Source organism: Pogona vitticeps, chromosome 4 (assembly GCF_051106095.1).
Source record: "Pogona vitticeps strain Pit_001003342236 chromosome 4, PviZW2.1, whole genome shotgun sequence".
In the NCBI taxonomy this organism is placed as follows: Eukaryota; Metazoa; Chordata; class Lepidosauria; order Squamata; family Agamidae; genus Pogona; species Pogona vitticeps.
This window is the reverse complement of record NC_135786.1, coordinates 28,110,487-28,131,722: the sequence shown is the minus strand read 5'-3', so window position 1 is coordinate 28,131,722 and position 21,236 is coordinate 28,110,487.

Below are 21,236 nucleotides of genomic sequence, written 5' to 3'. Positions count from 1 at the left end.
TCAAATGGGCAAAAGGTCAACATATCTTAATAGCACTGTGAACATTATAAGTGCCTCAGTAATCAGGCAGGAAGGAAACATATTGATCCAACAGCTTGAATAACATCTGCAAATCAAATATCCTTTAATGCATACACACACACACACACACACACACCACACATACACACACACTCCTACATTGTAGGCATCTGATGATTCAAAAAGTGTATGTATTTGCAGACAGTAGCTCCTGCTCCTAATTTATATCTAAGCTCTCTAGACTACTTCAAAATTTATGGCCCATAAAATAGAGATCATATTCATTTTTTCCCCTTTTTGATGAATGCTAGTGGATCATAAGAAAATTCTTAGTTCCAGTTCTGCTCCACTGCTAGAAAGAAGCTGATTGGACTGAATAATTTACCGTTTCATGTTCTTCCTCCAAGGGTTGCACTTGCTATGAGATGCAGGTGAGAAACTCTGTGCGCAGATTGAAATATGAACTTGAGGATTTATCATTGAGAAATCTGGGTTCTTCTGGACTCCAGGCTAGAGGAGAATTCTTCATTCTTCTCCTGGGTATCTTTGACAATCCCTGACCCTCTTTTCCAGTAACCAAACCCTTCATTCTTTCTTCTTGAAAATGTCCACCAGGTAACTGTTTAAACAAGTAGGGAAGAAGAAATCCTGTCACCCTTCTTTTATTGCATTTGATTATGAGAGAATAATCTCTCCCCTAAGTCACTAGTGTGCGTATGTGCTTGCAGCCAAGAACTGATTTAGTAATACTCATCCTTTTTGATGGATTTTCTGCAAACAAATCTGAATTATTACTTTGCATCACCTGGTTGGGAATATGTATGAACTTTAGCCACAATGGAGCAGTGTGATTGATTGAAGTTGAAACAGCATTTGCCTCCATGAAGCCAAGAAACAAAATGGGTGGCCACGGCCAAGTCTCCCTTTCTTTCTATCTATGACCTATATTACATTGTAGTATTGTTGTAAAGATAAAGGGGGTGTGTGTGGGGGGGAAGAGAACCATGTGGATACCTTGAGATCACACATGGAAGGATATAAATATAACTAAAAACCAATCAATAAATCAATGGTTACATTGCTGCAGATGAATGTCAGTTAGGATTGTTGGAAATTGTGAGAAGAAAGTAAAGGTGATGTTTCTGAATTAGAATAGTGAGGAAAAAAACTAGATTGATATAAGCTGCCTTGGGTTCTCTCTAAGGAGAAAGGTGGGATAAAAATATTTTAAACAAATTAAATTAAATAAATAGATGTTAAGGAAGCTGTTGAAGATACTGATGAGATATGTATCTACCATTTCTACCAAGATCCCCCAAGAGGCTGACAAAACTAATGTTGATATGACATCATTTCGTATATCTTGCTCTAAGCTCTTCTCTGAAAGATGAAGGTGGTGACATAGGACAGGACCTTTTTGGTTATGGCTCTTCTCTGTGGAACAGTCTTCCAATGACACTCACAAGGCCTTTCACTGTCCCACTTTTGGCCACAGGTTACAGCTTTTCCCTATTTCCAGATACTTGGTGCAAAGTGACTGTTGAGTTTTAAATTTCAGTATGATGCTCAATAGTTATCCCTACCATTTATTATTTTGTGGGGTGATGTGTAGTTTTATAGAGATGCTGTTTTTATTGTTTTGCTTTTAATTTTAAAAGCAGGGTGTTGTAAGATGTCCTGATTTTTTAAAGGAAAAATTATATCTGATTAATTTATACATGATGATTATGAAGATGATGAGTGCTGGATAGCTCAGTGGTTTAGGTATCTGGTTGAGGAACCAGAGTTGGGAGTCTAATGGGGTTGGACTCGACCTTCTAGCTCTGTAGATTATGATGATGATGATGATACACCCCCCACCCCTGTATATATCACCAGATCATCATCATGTAAAATAGTGAGATGATGAGCTTCTCTAAATGCTATGGATGATCTGATGGGAAATAGAGGATTTGAGAACTTCTGAAGGTTCTTCCTGACGTTTCGCCAGTCTCTGTGGCCGGTTCAGACATTTCCACAGGTCTAATATGCTAATGCCAGATTGTTAATTGGAGCAAGGAACAAGGATCACATACAGTATTTGCCAGCGTACAAGATGACTGGGCATATAAGACGACCCCCCAACATTTCCACTCAAAATATAGAGTGGACGCTCTGCTGCGGCGCCAGCGGCAGCTGCCCAGGGCTCTGCCCGGGCTTGCCCTGGAAGTTTATGGCCGGCTAGGAGGAGGGTGAGGAGGAGGGGAAGCGGCTGGGTGGGTGGCGGCAGCGGAGGAGGAGGAGGAGGAGGAGGAGGAGGAGGAGGAGGAGGAGGAGGAGGAGGGGAAGCAGTTCTCCAGTGGCGGGCGGGTGAGCGGGCAGCTGGCTCAGTGGCGCAGGGCAGCGGGCAGCCTGGCGGCGGGCTTTGGCTGCTCAGGTATGGCTGGCTCTGCTTCCCTTCCTCCCTCCATCTGGACTGACCGCCTGTCTGCCCGCCTGCCTTCCTCCCTGGCCAGCACGGCCCCGCGTCACTCACTCAACGGCAGTGGCGGCAGCTCCTTCCTGGCCCAACTGAAGTGCACCCGGCACATAAGACGACCCCCCCCCACTTGGAGGCATGTTTTTTGGGCCAAAAAAGTAGTCTTATATGGCAATTATGGTAACTCCCCAGTTTCAATAGCCCTACTAGCTGCTCGTTCTTTTCCAGACACAATTCAAAGGACTAGTTTTGACTCATAAATCCCTAAATAACTTGGCTCCAAGTTACCTGAAAAAACTGCACCTCCTTTTATGAGCTTGCCTTATTTTAAAATAGTTAGGGGAGACCTTTTTCTCTCTCCTGCTACCTTCACAGGTGCATTTGGTGAGAACATGAGACAAAGCCTTCTCTGGCACTGCTCCCAAGCAGTGCAACATGCTCAAGCTAGTCCCCTCTTTGCTGTCTTTCCACAGACAGGCAAAGATCTTTCTCTTCAGACAGCCTTTTTCTCTGTAACTGGAGGGGGGCTGTTGTATTTTTTCTTCCCTTCCAGATTTTATGTTGTTTGCTTTAATTTTGTAAGCTGCTTTGAGTCTTCTTGAGAAGAAAGACAGGGTATAGCTATGTTATATAAATAAGCAAATAAATAAATAAATAATATCTGTCATAAAAATTCACCTCACAAGCCTGGGCGATAAACAATTAAATAAGCCAATAGAAAATTATCTGATATTGATGTTAATGCAGTGTAAGAGCACATTTCTGTATATATCCAAATAAGATGTACAGTGTGTTCTTTGTAAGTCACACCAAATCATATCCCCCCCCCTTTATGCTTCTTGATGAAACCAAAGCGAACAAACAAGCCGCTTGGAAGAATAACATTTTGTTGCAAGAGGGATATGAATTTAACAGTTTTCTTATTGTATTTGGCAGAGAGTTTCACACCCCCATTGATCTATGGCTAAAGTTTAATGGCAGCATGTTGATTTGATCTAACCCTTCCTCGGGGCTTCACATTGCAAGAACAACAATAGTAAATGATGTTGATGTGGTTATAATTGTCAGAGGAACAGTAGGATGTAATTTCAACCAGGAGGTGCTTGAAGATTAATCGGCATCTTTAAAATACTGAGTTGCCCACAGATCTACTCAGGGTACCTTTATAATTGGCTAAAGACTGTAAACTGAAGAAGTATGATTGCATTCTCTTGAGCTGGGTATAATCGATTCCTGACTTTAACCAACTCTGCTTGGGAACTGCAGAGATGGGAGCCAGTTTGAGATGCGGGTGGAAGTTGGAGGAAGGAATTGACTTCATTTTTTCCTTCGTTTTCCTTTGGTTTAGCTTCCAAAACCATATCAGTGTTGTGTGATGTGATCCAGCTGCCAGCTTGACCCATCATGCTGGTGAACTTCAGGATGCAGTGTGAAATGAGTGTGAGTTTGGAATTATTGCTCTCCCTCTGCTTCTCTGCTACTGGAATATTCTCCCCCTGATCCCTGCACACAGAAATATATAGCTAGCAACCTCAGCTTTAATGAGAGAAATTAACATGGTGTCATGTGATGGATGAGAACACAAAAGCTTGAGTAACAGTACTGAAAGAGGGAGCCAGAATACAGATTTCATGTGATATTTTAAAGATCATTAGCAGTCAGAGTTAGCTGATACTTAAGCTAGCTACTAGTGCTCCCTTTTAAAAGTATCAAGCTTGTTATTTGTCCTCAGGGCAATTAGTGATTATATGCCTAGAACACTCAGATTAAAAGAGAGAAAGAACTTTATAAAGCTAAATGTCCCCTCATTACTCCCTTCCTTTTATTACCTCTTTCAGAAAATGATGGGTAAGTAACAGGAAGCATCTTACACTAAAGTTTTCATTCTGTTTTATCTTCTGTCTTGTGTACAAGGTCTATTGAACTATGTAAACATTTGTACGTTCTGTAATTCACCCATCTCATCACTCCATTCTCTTGATGATCAAATGTTGATGTTTGATAACGTGCAAGAAGTACTTCTGTTTCCTCTGTTTCTTCTTTTCCTTCCAAGGGGCATTGAGTTATTTTGAGCTTGTGTCAACAATGACTGACCACTGCCACCTATGATGAGCCGCCCGAACAGTGCATCACAGATAAGAATTTTCCATCTCTCGTCTGACTCTACCTGTTTCTGCTGGCCATTGACTTGCCCTGGGTATGAAAGAAAGCAAGAAGAGAATGTGTTCTGTGTAAAATAGGAACCATGGGAAGAAGATTCTCTTGGGGCCTTTTTTACTGACTAGCCCTGCTCTCCTCTTCACTTTTGCAGATGCTCATTCCCTTGTGTTGAGTCTCTGGGCTCAGTCAGCACTATTTAGAGGAAGAAGAGGAAGAAGAGGACTCCTGTCATTTCTGACTTTTTTGGATATTACAAGTAAATCAGTAGGAAGCTGTAGCACCCAGCACCTATGAATTCTGGCCATGAATTATTTGTAGAAACTACAATGAATGAATGCAGCTGTCACAGAAGTACATTCAATGTATGCATTTACAATGCAATTTTCTCTTTGAAAGTATCCATTTCTTTTCTTTCTTTTTTTGAGAATATTACTTTGAGAATGACATCAGAACATTTTAGAATCACATGCTCGTGTTGTCCTTTAACACGAAAACAAAACAGTTATATGGGTTGAACAATGCATCTGGAAGACCAAATCACCTTATGTTAAGCGGGATTTTTGAGAACAATTACCTAAATACGTAATTGTCTTTAGTTACACTGACAATGTTGTTTACAGAATTAACAGGATTAACAAGGTCATTATTTCTTTAGTACAACAGGAGCTGTAACAAGAAACCAAACAATACACTTCAGTCTGGAGAAATAAATCTCAATGAGAGCCGTGTAATATTCATGATTAAAATATAAATCAAAGCATTTGATGGATAAGGAACAGGTCAATGGTAAAGCCTTTTTTTCTCTCCGGTAAAATCCAGATGGCAGGTGGAAAGTTTTCAAATTTATTGTTTCAGGCATTTTCGTCTGATAGATGCTTTTTAAAATGGGCATGCAATTCTTTTCATTAAAAGCTGTGCAGGAGAATCTTCAGCAGCTTTCTGACATAATGCCAAGCCTAGAATACACACTCAGTAGCAGCATGCTCTTCAAGTTATCTCAGAGTTTAAACTTTGCCTTCTTAACTCTTGTTCTGAGTAAGCCAGAGTCATCCATTTGCCAAAATGCATAAACTGGGGCCCTTGTTGCATTTCAGCAAGGCCTGGGAGAAAGGTAAATGTGGCCATCATTTTAGAATTCTCCTCCCAGGTATCTGTGCTCACCTGGGAGGCCAGATCAGATGTGCAGGAAGGATGGCCAATCAGGTGTGGCTAGGTGGAGTATTCCCTCTGAGCTGACCTAGAGCTGGAGTTTTCACTTTGTTACATTGAAGGAGCCTAAAGGAGGACTCTTGGCTCCTGGCCAGCAGTCTCCTATTTGATGTCATCCACCTGCCCTCCTTTTAAGGTAAGTGATTATTGTAATAGGCTGAGAGAGAGGGCAGTATACTTATATATTTTAACCCACAACAACCAACTTCTGTAGTGTTCTTCACAGCTTTTATTGGTTGCAATATAGGGGCAGATTCATAGTGTGGGAGATGGTGAGATGAGCCCTATGCCAAGAAATCCTCTTCTTGTCAAGAAACTGCCAGGGGTGGGCCCATCTTTGGATGCCACCAGTCCCCCCACACCTGGTACCAAGTAGTTTTCTCTCTAGTGGTTTTGCATATGGGTGGTCTGTACCACCTTTGGTTGCCAAGATTTGGCTACCCCAGCAAAGAGCTGGTGAAGATGGGCACTTAATGGTAGTCAGGTCACCAATGAGGGTTTCCCCATGTCAGTTGCTAAAGGACACTTTCCTGGTGGAGACCACTTTGTGGGTGTATATCTAAGATGTCTGAAACCCAATCTTCACCAAACTTGGAAGGATTGTAGTGGAGAGTCAAGGGAAGCTTCTCTGCAAATTTAGTGTCTCTAAATGGCTGGGGGAAATTTTCCTGGTGGGCCCTCATTTTGGATAGATAACTTGGATGTCCAAAACCCAATCTTCACTAAACTTGCAGGGCTTGTAGACAACGGTAAGAGGAGGTGTCACTGTGATTTTGGTATATCTAGGTGCTTGGAGAGCTGTTGTATAGGTTTTAAAGGCAAAAACAAATCAACAAATTGATTTGGCAATTCATCAGCAATTATTTGTGATCCGTTGACCTTGATGAATCACAAATTAAAATGAATCACCAATTTTCTGATTCATGCCCATCTCTAATTTATACTCACAATTTTAAGAGTCGGGTATTCAAAATCCCTTACCTGAATAACTGAACCTTTCCATTCACTTCTATGTTGCAATTTTTTGAATTTCAACCTCCTTTTGCTTTGTTTATTAAAATTTGTGTGAAAATTGGTTAAATTTCTTTGAAATAAAAAAGTACTGCAGAAATTTTTACTCACCTTTTACATGCTTGGAGGTTAGAGTTATTTTTGAACTACAACTTCCAGAATCTTCTCAACCAGCATGGCCACTGGCAATGTCTGGAGAGGATTCTGGGCGTTGTAGTCTGAAAATAACTATTCCAAGCACATGCATTCCTTATATGGTAAGTTGGCTATAAGCCAGCTACTCCCTTCTGATTAATGATTGCCCTAAGATAGTTTTAAATATACCTGACATGTTCAAGGAATATTTAAAATTGCCAACCCTTGGTTATTTCCTCCTATTCCAACATAGATGACTGGATAGATCAGTGGTTTAGGTATCTAGCTGTGGGGTCACAGGTTGGACATTCAATTCCCCACTGGTCTTCCTTTGAGTAAAGCCAGCCTGTGTAGCCTCGGGAAGCTGCAGAGTCCCAGTAAGCCCCCAGAAGAAGGGAATGGCCAACCACTTTGAAGTTCTTTCTACCCAGAAAACCCGAAAAATGTTGACATAAGTCAGAATTGACTTGGCGGCACATTATTATTATTACTATTATTATGTTACAACATATCGGCTACACCACACTGCCTCTCATTAATAAGGGTAGTTGGGTTTTGTATTATTTGCCTGGCCCCTATGCTATATTAGATCCTTGTGTGTTCTTGCTCCACCTCAGTTCTGAAACAGATAATAATGTAGCTAGTATGGTAGTAATTACTTTAACAAGCCCGACTCCCTTCCTCCTCCCCATAACCTCAGCCTCATCATGTCTGAGGTCAATGCACAGTCATAAACAGAAATAAGAGCTTGTTTGTTTGGGATAGAAGTTTGCTTCAGTCTATAGTGAGTGATGACTTTCTTAAGCAATCATAATTATGAGGGGTGCTTTCAACTGAAACATAATCCAGCTAACCACACTTGACTGATATCATCAGAGTCCTCAAACAGCTATAAAATAAGCAGAGAATGACTAATTCTGGAAACCTGATGTTTTGGCTTTTCCATTGTGTTGTGTGGGCATTTGTTCCATAACAAAGATTTCTTGAACATTAATAAAATCAAGTACAATTTGGAGCAGAAAATACCTTAGAAACTGACATATCTATGCTACCTAGCTAGGGAATGGAGCTTCAAGCTGACCGAGGGTTTCTTTTTTCAAATCTAGTTTCATTAGGACATTGCTGCTATGCCCCTCCCTGTCCTACTGAAAGTCCATCCTCACCATTGCACAACCGTCTCAGGTACTTTTATAGCTGCTTTTTTATATACACACCATGTTTCCCCAAAAATAAGACGGGGTCTTATATTAATTTTTGCAATAAAATGCATTAGGGCTTATTTTCAGAGGATTTTTGTTTGTTTATGTACAACAATCTCGTCATTTAGTCGTTTAGTCGTGTCCAACTCTTCGTGACCCCATGGACCAGAGCACACCAGGTCCTCCTATCTTCCACTGTCTCCCGTAGTTCTGTCAAATTCATGTTGGTTGCTTCGATGACACTGTCCAAACATCTGATCCTCTGTCGTCCCCTTCTCATTTTGCCGTCACACTTTCCTAACATCAAGGTCTTTTCCAAGGAGTCTTCTCATGAGATGGCCAAAGTACTGGAGCCTCAGATTCAGGATCTGTCCTTCCAGTGAGCAGTCAGGCTTGATTTCCTTTAGAATTGATAGGTTTGTTCTCCTTGCAGTCCAGGGGACTCTCAAGAGCCTCCTCCAGCACCACAATTCAAAGGCATCAATTCTTCGGCGGTCAGCTTTCTTTATGGTCCAGCTCTCACTTCCATACATCACGACAGGAAAAACCATAGCTTTGACTATTCAGACTTTTGTTGGCAATGTGATGTTTCTGCTTTTTAAGATGCTGTCAAGGTTTGTCATCGCTTTCCTCCCAAGAAACAGGTGTCTTTTAATTTCATAGCTGCTGTCTCCATCTGCAGTGATCATGGAGCCCAAGAAACTAAAATCTGTCACGGCCTCCATATCTTCCCCTTCTATTTTCCAGGAGGTGATGGGACCAGTGGCCATGATCTAATCTACATTTATTCAAATACAGTCATATCTTCTTCTGGTTGCTGCACAATGGTGGAGGGCGGGGTTTCACTTAACTGGGGCTTATTTTTGGGGTAGGGATTATATTACGAGCATCCTGAAAAATTGTACTAGGGAATATTTTCAGGTTAGATTTTATTTTTGGGAAAACAAGGTACATATATAACAAGCTGGCCATGTTATTTTGGCATTATTTTGGCAAAATTATAGTCTTATACAGGGAAAAATGTGGTAATTTCGGAGAAACAAGGTATATATATGTATATGTACGTATGTATACAATGGTGCCTCGCTTAGCGATCGCTCTGTTTTATGGCGAAATCGCTTAGCAATGGACTTTTTGCCATCACCAGAGTGATCGCTTAGCGATGGCCCCTGTGGGTAAAAATCGCTTTGCGATGATCGCGGGGACGCGATCATGGCAAAGCGCCCATTTTTTAAACAGCTGATTGGTGGTTCTAAAATGGCTGCCAGAAAAACAAAATGTTGACCGCTGTTTTGCCTCGCTTTAGAGGCACCCAAAATGGCCACCGCTATGGATGATTTTCACTTACAGGTAAGTTTTTAGCCCATAGGAACGCATTAAACACATTTTAATGTGTTCCTATGGGCTTTTAAAAATCACTTAGCGATTAAATTGTTTAGCGACATTTTTTCCTGCACGGATTAACGTCGCTAAACAAGGCACCACTGTATATGTATACAGTATATGTATGTATATATGTGTGTGTGTGTGTGTGTTTGTGTTTGTGTTTGTGTTTGTGTGTGTACTTATAACTCCTTATGAGTCAGTTTTTTCTGCCTCAGATACCAAAATAACATGAACAACTTGGGGTACTATGTCTTACATGAATTTCCTCACTGAAGATCTAGAGGGGTCAGGGTAACTTCAGATGTCTGTGTGAATGTATGAAGATTGGGAGGGGAGTGCTTTATATTAGATGTATTGACAAAAATGTAGTTTTCCTTTCTCTTTCCTTTCTTGTAATTTAGTAAAGCTGGTTTACATCTCCTATGTTTGTGATCTAGCTGCAACTCACTTTTCTTTTAAAAAATAAAAATTAGAATGCTCACTGGTGTTATAAAACAAGCTGTTTTTCCATGGTATGTTGGAATGGCCAACTTCTCAAACCCAGAATGCCGTTGGAAATGACATTATATTATGGTGGGGACGGATGCTTCACTGAAGGATATATGGTGTGGCTATTTCCAAGTCCTGTTATAAGCTCTTCTTGTTTTCATGGTGGGGTTTGAACCTCTCCAGGCTCCCAGAGTCCCTAGCTCTCCTTTCATTGCTATCCACCTCATTTAAATAACTTGTGATTAAGCAAGTGCTGTTGTGGTCACAGCTTAAGTGGCTTTCCTTGAGGTCATTATAGGAAAAATGATCCCATATCTTGTATAAGCATGCTATTGGGTTCTTTTATTGGACAGGGCAGACAGCCATTGCATATACTTCCTAAATTCATTCTGGGCTTCTTAGCACACAGAGAGGACTATGAGGTAGCTGTTTTTCCAAGACAGAGAGACCTATATGACTGTAGCATGTATGAAATCACACTGGTGTAATCAGTGGACATATTCAAAAAACTCCACACATTAATAAAGACGTTTTTGGTAGTTCCAAATGGCACCTACCCAGTTGCCTGCCACTTCTGCTCCTTTCAACAGGGACCTAGGACCCCATGTTGCCCCTCCCTCAAGGGTTTTTGAGCAGCCCTCAACACCCCTGGCCTATTCCCCCCAAAAAGGGGGAACTCGGCCAAAATATACATGTTCTGGTCCCAGAAGCCTCCAGGAGTGGCAGTTCTGCACATACTTCCTAAAGAAAAAACAGTTATTCAAAACAAGCAAACAAACATGTAGTCAGATGGGAAACTGAAAATATGAAGATTGCAGTGGGGCTTGAGGACATAAAAATGGTCTCTGAACCATCACAACCTGACCTGTCCTTGCCCTGGCAGGAAGGTAGTGTGACTAGGGCCTGAAGCCATCAATATCACTGGATCCAGTCTACAGATATTGGGTCTCTGAATCAATTCTTAACTGATCTTCAGATCTAGGCAAATGATTCTAAATGAGTGATTCTTGACAAATTCTTATTCATTTGACCCTGACCTCCAAGGGAAAATGTTGAGGGTGAGCCTCTAGGGCTGTAATCTAGCTTACAAGGGGAAAAAAGTGCTGCTGTATTAGGACATAAAACAAAAAGAAAAACTAACATGATAGCTCAGTGGTTTATGTATCTGGCTGTGGAACCAGAGGTTGGGAGTTCAATTCCCCACTGGGCCTCCTAGACAGGGACTCGACTCCATGATCCATAGGGTCCCTTCCAGCTCTGCAGTTCTAATATGATGATGGTAAGGAGTCCTGTACCTATAATTTCCCTGTCTTTCTGCCTCCATCTTTTTATTATATTGCTTTTAAAAAAAGATTATTGATGGTTATATTTCAGCTGTTCTTATAGAAAAAAAATACTGCTCACCTCTCAGTACTCTTGGTATGGCAGAGTTGTAGCCGTCTCTATTGATCCTAATTTAAAGCTGTAATTGCAAATAAAAACATCATTATTTCCCCCAGCTACCTTAATTGAAAGGATTGATTCACAGTGAGCAAAGCAAGATAAGAAGTTCTTCATGGACCAAACCGCTTACGGACAATTTAACACCTTAATTTCAGTGATGGCAATGTTCTGTCTGGAGTGCAAGCAGTGTTGGATGCTAGAAAGGACAGGGGCAGACCGTTTTTCCATCTCTTCTCTTGTTTGCAATCATATCAGTGCATTGATTGAGGCAGCAATCCTACAGCCACTTAGCTGAGAGTAAACTCCATTGAACTCAGTGGCACCTCTCTCTATAGGATTGTATTCTAAGACAATGATTTGACATGTTCCTCTTAAGAGTCTATTGAAAAGCATGGAGTATACCAAATAAAGCACAGCCTTAACTAGATGGAAAAAACAGGAGTTGGGCTGTAGGATACATGAGCATCCTGATGCTTTCCCTGAAAATGCATAACCTGCAAAAGATCAGACTGGATTCTCATGAAGGTGTATTTTTTCCCCAAAGCATTTTGTCTGAAGAGTAATGAAAACTTAATACCATCTATTATTCTCCTGGTACCTAAGGGATGGGGCAGAGGAAGGAAATAAGCACAATCACTAGGAAAATTTTTAACAGAATGGGGGAAGACTGTGACCGAGTGACTGGTGAACCTGGTGAGTCTCCTATTTGGGTACTACCCCTGAACTATGCTAACTGGGAGAAGTTGTCCAGAGATAACCCCATGGAAGGTGTTACATGCTTTCTTTAGATTTTAACAAATGTTTGGAAGGGCTACAGTCCAACAGAGGAATAACTTCAGTATGACAACATACAAAACATTTAGTATGCTCCTTGGCCACCTTGTAAGTAAGGTGAGCAGAAGAGTATCACAACCCACACAGAAGAATTTTCTTCTGAAAATGTATCATTAATTTTTCTTCTATGATATTTTTCCAGGATTTTTTTTTTTTGGTACATGAAAGTGAATGTGGCTGGTTGAAATGAATGTGGAACTATTTTTAACACAACAGCACAACTGACTCAATTGAAAAGTATAGTACAGTATTTGTATTAAAGGGATAGTGATATGGAAATCATGACATCTGACTGTGAGGATGTATTCAAACAAAAAAGTTTTCATCCAATTCCAATATTATTGAGTAAAGGATATTTATGTGTGAACTAAGCTGTAGAACAGGGGTATCCAACCTTTCACCTTCCCGGGGCCACATTAGAAGATGAAAATTTGGTTTGGGCTGCACTTAAATTTGGTTTGGGCTGCATGGGGGGGGGCAGCCCTAGCCATCCTCCGCAGCCGTGCTCCAGGCGCGCTTACCGGCAGCTGCTATTCCAGACAGCAGAGGCTGCCAGCTTCGACTCCGGTGGCTTTATGGGGCCGGGAGGGGGTCCACCTATTGACGGGGATGGCACAATGCAGTCACACAGCCCCCCCTCTCCCCTCCCCTCCCACTCCTTCCTTCCTTCCCTCTCCCCCCCACCATTGTGACGTGCCCCAGCCGCATTCTGGCCGCAAGCGCCGGCAGTGTAACTTGAAACTTTGGAATTTCTTTAAAAATAAAAAATTACACTGGGCCGCATTATGAGCCAACCTGGGCTGAATGCGGCCCTCGGGCCGCAGGTTGGACAAGAATGCTGTAGAACATCATAATCATTTTTTAAAAATCCAGAGCTGATTATAATTATTATTGGCCAAAATCCAATTGCTTAACATATAAAAAAAATGTTTTCAGCTCATTCCTAACTGGCAGATAAAACATCCCCATCAGGATTCTTGTGGTTGGTATAAAGCCCCAAGCCAGTGTCTGCATGCACCCCTGAGAATAACTGTGGGGGATTTTTATTTGTCAGTTGAGAACAGACTGAAAATGCTAGCTAGCAACAGGTTTTCAGCCATTATTATTTGAAATGTATTTTAAAAGCCATCTAAGATAATGTCAGTATGTGGCTCACATTCTTTACATTTGCGGCATTAATTCTGATAAAAATATTTGGAGTTTCCCTTAGAAAGTAGTGAAATGTATCATCATATCCCGGATGTAGTAAAGCCATTCCAAAAATCTCTCCCTCCCATATTAATACTTACTGTACATTGGGAATTCCTCTCTGCAAGAAGATACCAATTCTTTCTCTGTTTTTGAGGGATGAGAGATATTTCCCTGATATGTTTTGTATTCGATAGTCTTGGAGTCAAACTTAATGATACGTTTAGTGTGTTTTTAGAAGAGGTGCTTCCTCAAGTGGCAAAAGACATTTACCTGTCATTTTGTATAATTTTCATTAGCTTTGTGTCTTGCACTTAACATACTTAGTTTTTTGACTGAAAACTATAAGGTAAACAAGGGCTACATCTCCAAGTATAGTTGCTGAGGCAGGTCTCACTGGTGAAATCCCTTTGTAGGAAGAACAAATGGCCAATCAGAGCCAATATACAGTATATCACCATTCCTTTCTTCTGGAGGCACCCAGAGACTGGGCAGCTTTCCCTTGGCTACACAGGCTAGGTCTTCTCTCACAAGGCACTCTAGGGAATAGAACTCCCAACCTCTGGCTCTGCATCCAGATAACTAAACCACTGAGCTGTTCAGACAGCTACTCTTCTACATGCTAAATTAAAGAAATGGAAGAGGGTTTGGGAGCCTCATCTATTCCATGAGCTGCTGTCTGCCCACCCATGAAATAAGCAGTAGTTCCCCTTAAGAATCTGTAAGACTAGGTATAGGCTGGAACTAGGAATGGGGAAATATGTAAAGTTCAGTTATGTGAAGGTGCTGATTTATTCAATGCCACACTTCTTCTGTCCTTAATACGTGTAAAACATTTTCATCTACCCTCTTCATATCTCTGTGTGTCTTTTTTGAATAGATCCATTTTTGTGCAAAATGTTCAAAAGTTTGTACATTGTATGCAAGTGCCCATTGACTAAACAGTTGTGTCAGTTTCAGCCCTCTAGGTGAAATTTCTCAAAAGTGGTTATGGTATCAAAACGTATTTCCTTCTTCTGTAAAATAGTCTTCAAATTTGGAAATGGATAGTCTCTGTGATCACAAATTAAATTAAGTTCTGTGGTCACTACTGGCAGGTTTAAAGTGGATTTCAAAATAATTTGTAGTTGAACCTTACTCAACCTGACAAGGGCAAGTCTATCCTCTATTTTAAGTCCTGAGTCTGAACTCTAGATAGAAGAAACAACTTTATCAATGGGTCTGCTTTCGGTGTTTGATTCTGTTACATCATTTTATCTATGCTTTGATCCTAGTCCACTTTAATTGAGAATTAAATGTTCCTCCCTCAAACACTTCTTTGAATCCATGATTTGGTAAACTGATAAGAAATTGGTTGCAGAGAAGTACAAAAATTAGTGAAAAGTGCAGTCCATAAGTACAGTCTCCAAATCTGGTGAGGCACTAGTTCCCCTCTACTCAGCACTGGTTAGGCCTCATCTAGAGTTAAATGTGTTGAATTCTGAATACCACACTTTAAGAGGGATGGCAACAAACTGGAGCAAGTTCGGAGGGGGACAACAAGAATCATCAAGGAACTGGAAACCAAGCCCTATGGGAAAAGACTGAAAGAACTGGGCATGTTTGACCTTCAGAGAGAGGAGATATGATTGCATTTTGAAAAATGGGGTAGGACTTCTGGCTTGACGCTATGATGAAACAGCAGCAGGAGGATGGAGCTCTGTCCCCTGGGCTGAATTCCAACCTGATTGGGACCCCCCCCCCCCGCGCAGGGGGTTAAAACCACTCTGAAGAGGTGATGAAATGGAGGAGAAGCCTGTTGATCTTGGTGGGAATGGTGGTTATGCATGTTTGATCTGGGAAACTCTCCAATCAACCAGCAGGTGGAAACAAGCAGCTGAACTAGCTTGCTTGCAAGTCATTGGCAGCCAGCAACAGAGAAGCGATAAATCAGCCTAATGTTATGTTACCACTGAGTGAGAAATATTTTTTAACTGTATTGCTTTACTATCCCTGGACAAGACAATTCCTACAGCAGAAATAGTGTCTTCTATTTCCCAACACTGACTGAGCAGCGGTGAATCTGGAAAAAGAAGGAGACGCAGGGAGACACAAGGAAAATAAATTGGATATTAATTAGACATTTAATTATACTTCAAGGAATGAAGTCTGGTATTACTTTGTCATTATAAACTTAAGAATCTTTCTCCTGAAAACATCATTAGCAACAACTCTGGGAAACTAAAATTTGTTTATCCTACTTGTAACAGCTATCTAAGATGTTGGCAAAAAGCCTAAAACACTTTATGGCTGTTTGGAATTCCCTTTCTTTTTGACGATGGAACTGAACTACAGATAAATTAACCCTAGGAAGCCCAATCCAACCAAAGTGAAATTTCTAAACTGTATCCTGGGTTCTGAACTTGAAAGGTGCCTTAAGTCTTTAGGTGGGGAAAACTCTCTATATCTGAGCCTGGATTCAAGCTTAACCCTAAAGATTATCAATCTATTAAAATGGAGCTATGGAAGCAGGTATTGATGGAACTGATTACTTTAAGCATCTGGATAACTTTCACTTGGAATACAATTATTTGACATCTGGGACATAATGCCACAACAAGGACAATTTTGGGATGAAACAAAATCTACTCTTCAAGCAATGTTAGAAATAATGAGATCCCATAACGAAGAGGCGAAATTATTCAAGCAGCAGTTGAAGAAGAACTATAGTTGACAGGGAATAATGAAGAAGGAAATGAGAAGGTGGTGGATGATGTATGCCAATCAAAAGAGGGGGTCTTTTGGAAATTATAGAAGAAAACCTAGGAGATTTAACTCTAACCCTGGAGCCAAGGAGAATCTTAGGTATGCTAAGGGAGGATAAGGGGAGAGAATAAGCAGATCTAATTAAAAAGAGCCTGGATGATCTCTTGGAGATAGATCAAATGTATAAAATGTTCTCAAGTGGCACAAGGCATGGCAAAAATTTTAGAGAGACAGAAACAAAAATTGGGAAAAGATAAATAAGAGAAGGAGTTACTTAGAAAGATGAAAAAGGAAAAAAAAATATTTAGGTGGCCTTCAACGTGGAAAACATGTATATACCTAGCTTCTGGAATCGTAAGGGGGCATATCCTATATATTAGAAAAAGGAATTAAATTAAAATACTGTAAGGGATCACTAATCAGGGTAAAGGCATAACACGGTGGTTCTTAAGGTAAATTGAAGCTAGATACTGTATAAGGATGAGGTAAAACAAATAGTAATTAATGAACATACATTAGTTATGATATTGATATAGACATGATAAAAATGTGGAGACAGAAATGGCTAAACAATTGTATAAAGAAAATTTGTATAAATGCTATAGATAACATCCATTATGTGTTAGGAACCTCTTCAGTTATTACCAATATAAAATACAAAGTTTGTTGGTTAAATCACCTCAAAATTATGTAAATTTGGAAGTGGAATTACTTTTATTAGGTATGTTATTAGAGGACTTTTAGAACGTTGTATGCTATGAGAGCAATATTATGATAGTAGGCAATATTATATACTAAAATATACACATGAATGGTTTAAATATTTTAAAAAGTATAGATTTTGAAGGCATAACTAAGAAGACACCAAGACACACAAAAAATAATTATATGCAACCCATGTAACATGATGTAACACAATGTTTAACAAGCATGAATTGAATGTAGATAGACTGAAAATCGTTTTTTAAAAAAGAAAGAAAAATGGGTAGGATCTGTTCTCGATCATCACAGAGTGTTGTACACGCAATAATGGGCTCAAGCCACAGGAAGCCAGATTTAGACTGAATGTTAGGAAAAACATCTTAACTGTTAGAGCATTATGACAATGGACCCAATTACTTTGGGAGGTAATGCCAGAGGCATTCAAGAGAAAATTGGACAACCATCTGTCAGATATGCTTTGATTTGTCTTCCTGCCTTGAGCAGGGGGCTGAACATGATGGCCTTATAGGCCCCTTCCAACTCAATTATTCTATGATTCTATAAAATTAGTCCAAAGGGCACATCATATTGGAATGTGTGATAAACTAATTTGTCGACCAGCTGTATTGAGGTTTCTCTTTCCAATTGCATTCTAATCTTCAGGATGTTGTGGCCCAGAGGCATCACCATGATGATCCCTTTGGTGACACTGCAGAATTTGAAGACTGGGAACCGCCTCTCAGGTGCTATACAGACCTTAAGGAACTAGAGTCAGCAATCAGTTGGACGGAACTTCATTGCTCTGGAAAATCACACTCACGCAAATGCATTTCTGTGGTAAAATATGGTGAAATAATCTGAATTAAATGGAGATAGATAAACTATTTGACTCGCACACTCACCACCCTATCCCAGGGAACCAAAACCAAAAAGTGAGTCTAGCTATTTTATAGATTTGGTGTTCATCACAAAACAATTTTCTGATAGTTCCAATGTACGGTTAGTTTGCCTTTCACATCACAGTCAGCTATTAGCCATTATCACGTATCCTTCAAAAGGCAACGAGAACAATCACATGTGGGCCTGCAACACTTGTTGTTACCAATTTGCATCACTACCTTTCTCTTTACATATTTCATGCACTGGAGTTGGTGCTGACTGTAGCATTCAGCCCTGCCCTCACCTGTCCGTCACAGCTGGGCAGTGGAACATCAGACAATGAGGGAACGGAAGGTCATGCAGAAGGGGGAGGAGCTTGAATATATAAAGGGGTGTATGATGAGGGAGATTTGGAGTGAGATTAAAGAGAGATTTTGTGAGAGTGAGTGATGAGTGTGTCTATGGGCCTGTGAGCCAAATGGTCAGTGAGGGAAGAGTCTCTGTGTGTCAGTAAGTGAGAGACCTTGATTAACATCCTGTAATTTACTTACTTTATTTTGTTAAACCAATAAACAAGGTTTTGTTTTGAAACAACATTTGTCTTTTCAAATATCGGATAAAATTGGTGGCAGCAACTGAAGAAGAAGAGTGAGCACTCCTGGAGGCCTGAGTTGGTAGACGCTTCAGCGTGCTCGCTACAGTGACTTTTCAAGAATTTGAGAAATCCCATGCCTTTTGTATCCTTCCGATAAACAAACAAACAAAAATAGATACCATGTCGTGTGTGTGCTTTACTAGCACATACAGTAAATGTTGAAATCTCAAGTTTACAGAGGGAGTGCCTTGCCATGAGAGCTATACTGGCTTATATTAAAGACAGCCCTTTCTTTCCTCTTTTTCTTTCCATAGCCCCTTAATAGCTTGACAAGAGAAATATAGTGAAGATACAGCCTTATGATTAACAGTGATGAATGGGAATGGGGAGAGAGGCAAAAGAGAGAGAAAGAGGGGGGGGGGGGGAGAGAGATTTGGCTTGAAGCCAAGTTCCAGGGAGAAACAGGATCTCTGGCTTCCTCTTATCTCCAGAGTAAAATTAAGTTACAAAAACCTTCAGTGGAAATTTTGTACACATACAGTACCATTGGCATGGCTGACAGAAATAACAGATATTTTATTTAGTTTATATGATATAGATTTAAAGGCACAGCAAGCTCCTCTACTACATACTGGTCTAGAGAAACTGACAAAACCTGAGACTTAGCAAAGCATAAAGAAGACATTTTGTATCTAAATGAAACCCTCTTGCATGTGAAGGATGCACCATTGTTGTTGTTGTTGTTTAGTTGTTAAGTCATGTCTGACTCTTTGTGACCCCATGGGCCAGAGCACACCAGGCCCTCCAGTCTTCCACTGCCTCCCGTAGCTGGGCCAAATTCATGTTGGTCGCTTCAATGACACTGTCCAACCATCTCATCCTCTGTCATCCCCTTCTCCTTTTGCCTTCACTCTTTCCCAACATCAGGGTTTCTTTCAAGGAGTCTCCTCTTCTCATGAGATGGCCAAAGTATTGGAGCCTCAGCTTCAGGATCTGTTCTTCCAGTGAGCACTCAGGGTTGAGTTATCAGTAAAGATGTAAGGATATATACTCATGCAGAAAACAAACAAGAGAGAAAGAGAGAGAAGGCCAAAAATGTGAACTTTAATTGCATTTCAAAGAGATTTAATCCATTTTCAGCAATCATTTTTCATGTTTCTGTAAAGCGTGCATTATTAGCAAATAAAAGGTGTGACCTTCTTGTGTGTACTAGCAAATGCAGTAGTCCTAGTTACACTTTTGTATTTTTTTTCTCAGTTATTCAAGTCCTTTTGGGTTTTATGTATCTGTGCACTTAGCAGCACAGAGTGAAAACAATAGTTTTGCACACAGCCATTTTGTACAAAATATGGACAACAGATTGGGAAAATAAGGTTTGTTTCTCTCTCTCTCTGTGTGTGTGTCTCTCTCTCTCTGGAGTTGGCAGGCTCCTCTGTCTCACTATGTTGAGATGGCCTGTCTTGTCCAATAGTAAGTCAGTGGTTGGATTTTTAAATGTCATTACGTAGCCCAAAATTTGTCTTTTTCTGGATGCTGATGCTGTAATACATATCTAGAGTTAATCACTCTCTTCCCAGACTCCACACAAATATATCTGAAACTCCTAAAGTGCGTGGAATCGTGATATCCAAGATGAAAGCATGTGCGATCTAGTCCCAAGCCCCTCTCAGGGATGCCATTGAAGGCTTCAGTGGGGGAATGTTTAGTGTGGAGTAGGGCAGTATTCCAGAGTAATTTCTTAGATCTATTTAAGATTAATTTACAAAAATTAAAAGGGGTGTAGTTTATGAGTATTCATTGCGATACAGCTTTTTGTACTTTGTCATAATGCAAACTCCATGGATAAATGTGTTAGATATATTTATTTCCCTGTTCTTCTGTGACATATTTTATTTCTGTATAGAAACAACTGGTGGCATGAAAGTTCTGTGCTGTGAAAAAGATTCGAGGTGAGTAGATATGGATATGAAACAGCTGCTCCCAGCCCTCCTCTTGTTGTTTAGTCATTAAGTCGTGTCTGACTCTTCGTAACCCCATGAACCAGAGCACGCCAGGCCATCCTGTCTTCCACTGCCTCCCGGAGTTGGGTCAAATTCATGTTGGTAGCTTCAATGACACTGTCCATCCATCTCGTCCTCTGTCATCCCCTTGTCCTCTTACCTTCACACTTTCCCAACATCAGGGTCTTTTCCAGGGAGTCTTCTCTTCTCATGAGATGGTCAACATATTGGAGCCTCAGCTTCAGGATCTGTCCTTCCAGTGAGTACTCAGGGTTGATTTCCTCCTCCAGCCCACTGCTAATCCAGGACTGGATCTAAATAATACCCTTCCAAAGCACAATATCCCTACCACCCTTAGAAATACAATCCTATCTGCTCAGCTGATTGGTTTCCCCTTTTCCTAGAATTTCTCCCCTACATGTGGTCTTTGTTATTAAAAGTGTGATTTTAGTGCAGCTATGAGCTCTGTGTTATATAACATGCTTCAATCTTAGCTGGTGTTTTCCATGAAGCCAAAAAATATAAAGTCGATGGAAACCAATACTGTTTGGAGAGTTCAGCTATGACAGGTAAGCAAATGTAAGCTTAACTGCAGGATCAGGTGAAGCGGTTATGTTCACACAGCATAATTATTCTTTGTTCAGGTGCTTTGGTAAGTTCACCTCATAAAGTTTTGCTAAAATTCAGACATAGTTTTGTATGACTGTAGTTGTGTGGGGATTTGCTCTTTGGATGGGATGTGGGTTTTTTTTTCTTTTGCTCTTCTGTGGCTGTGAAGGAAA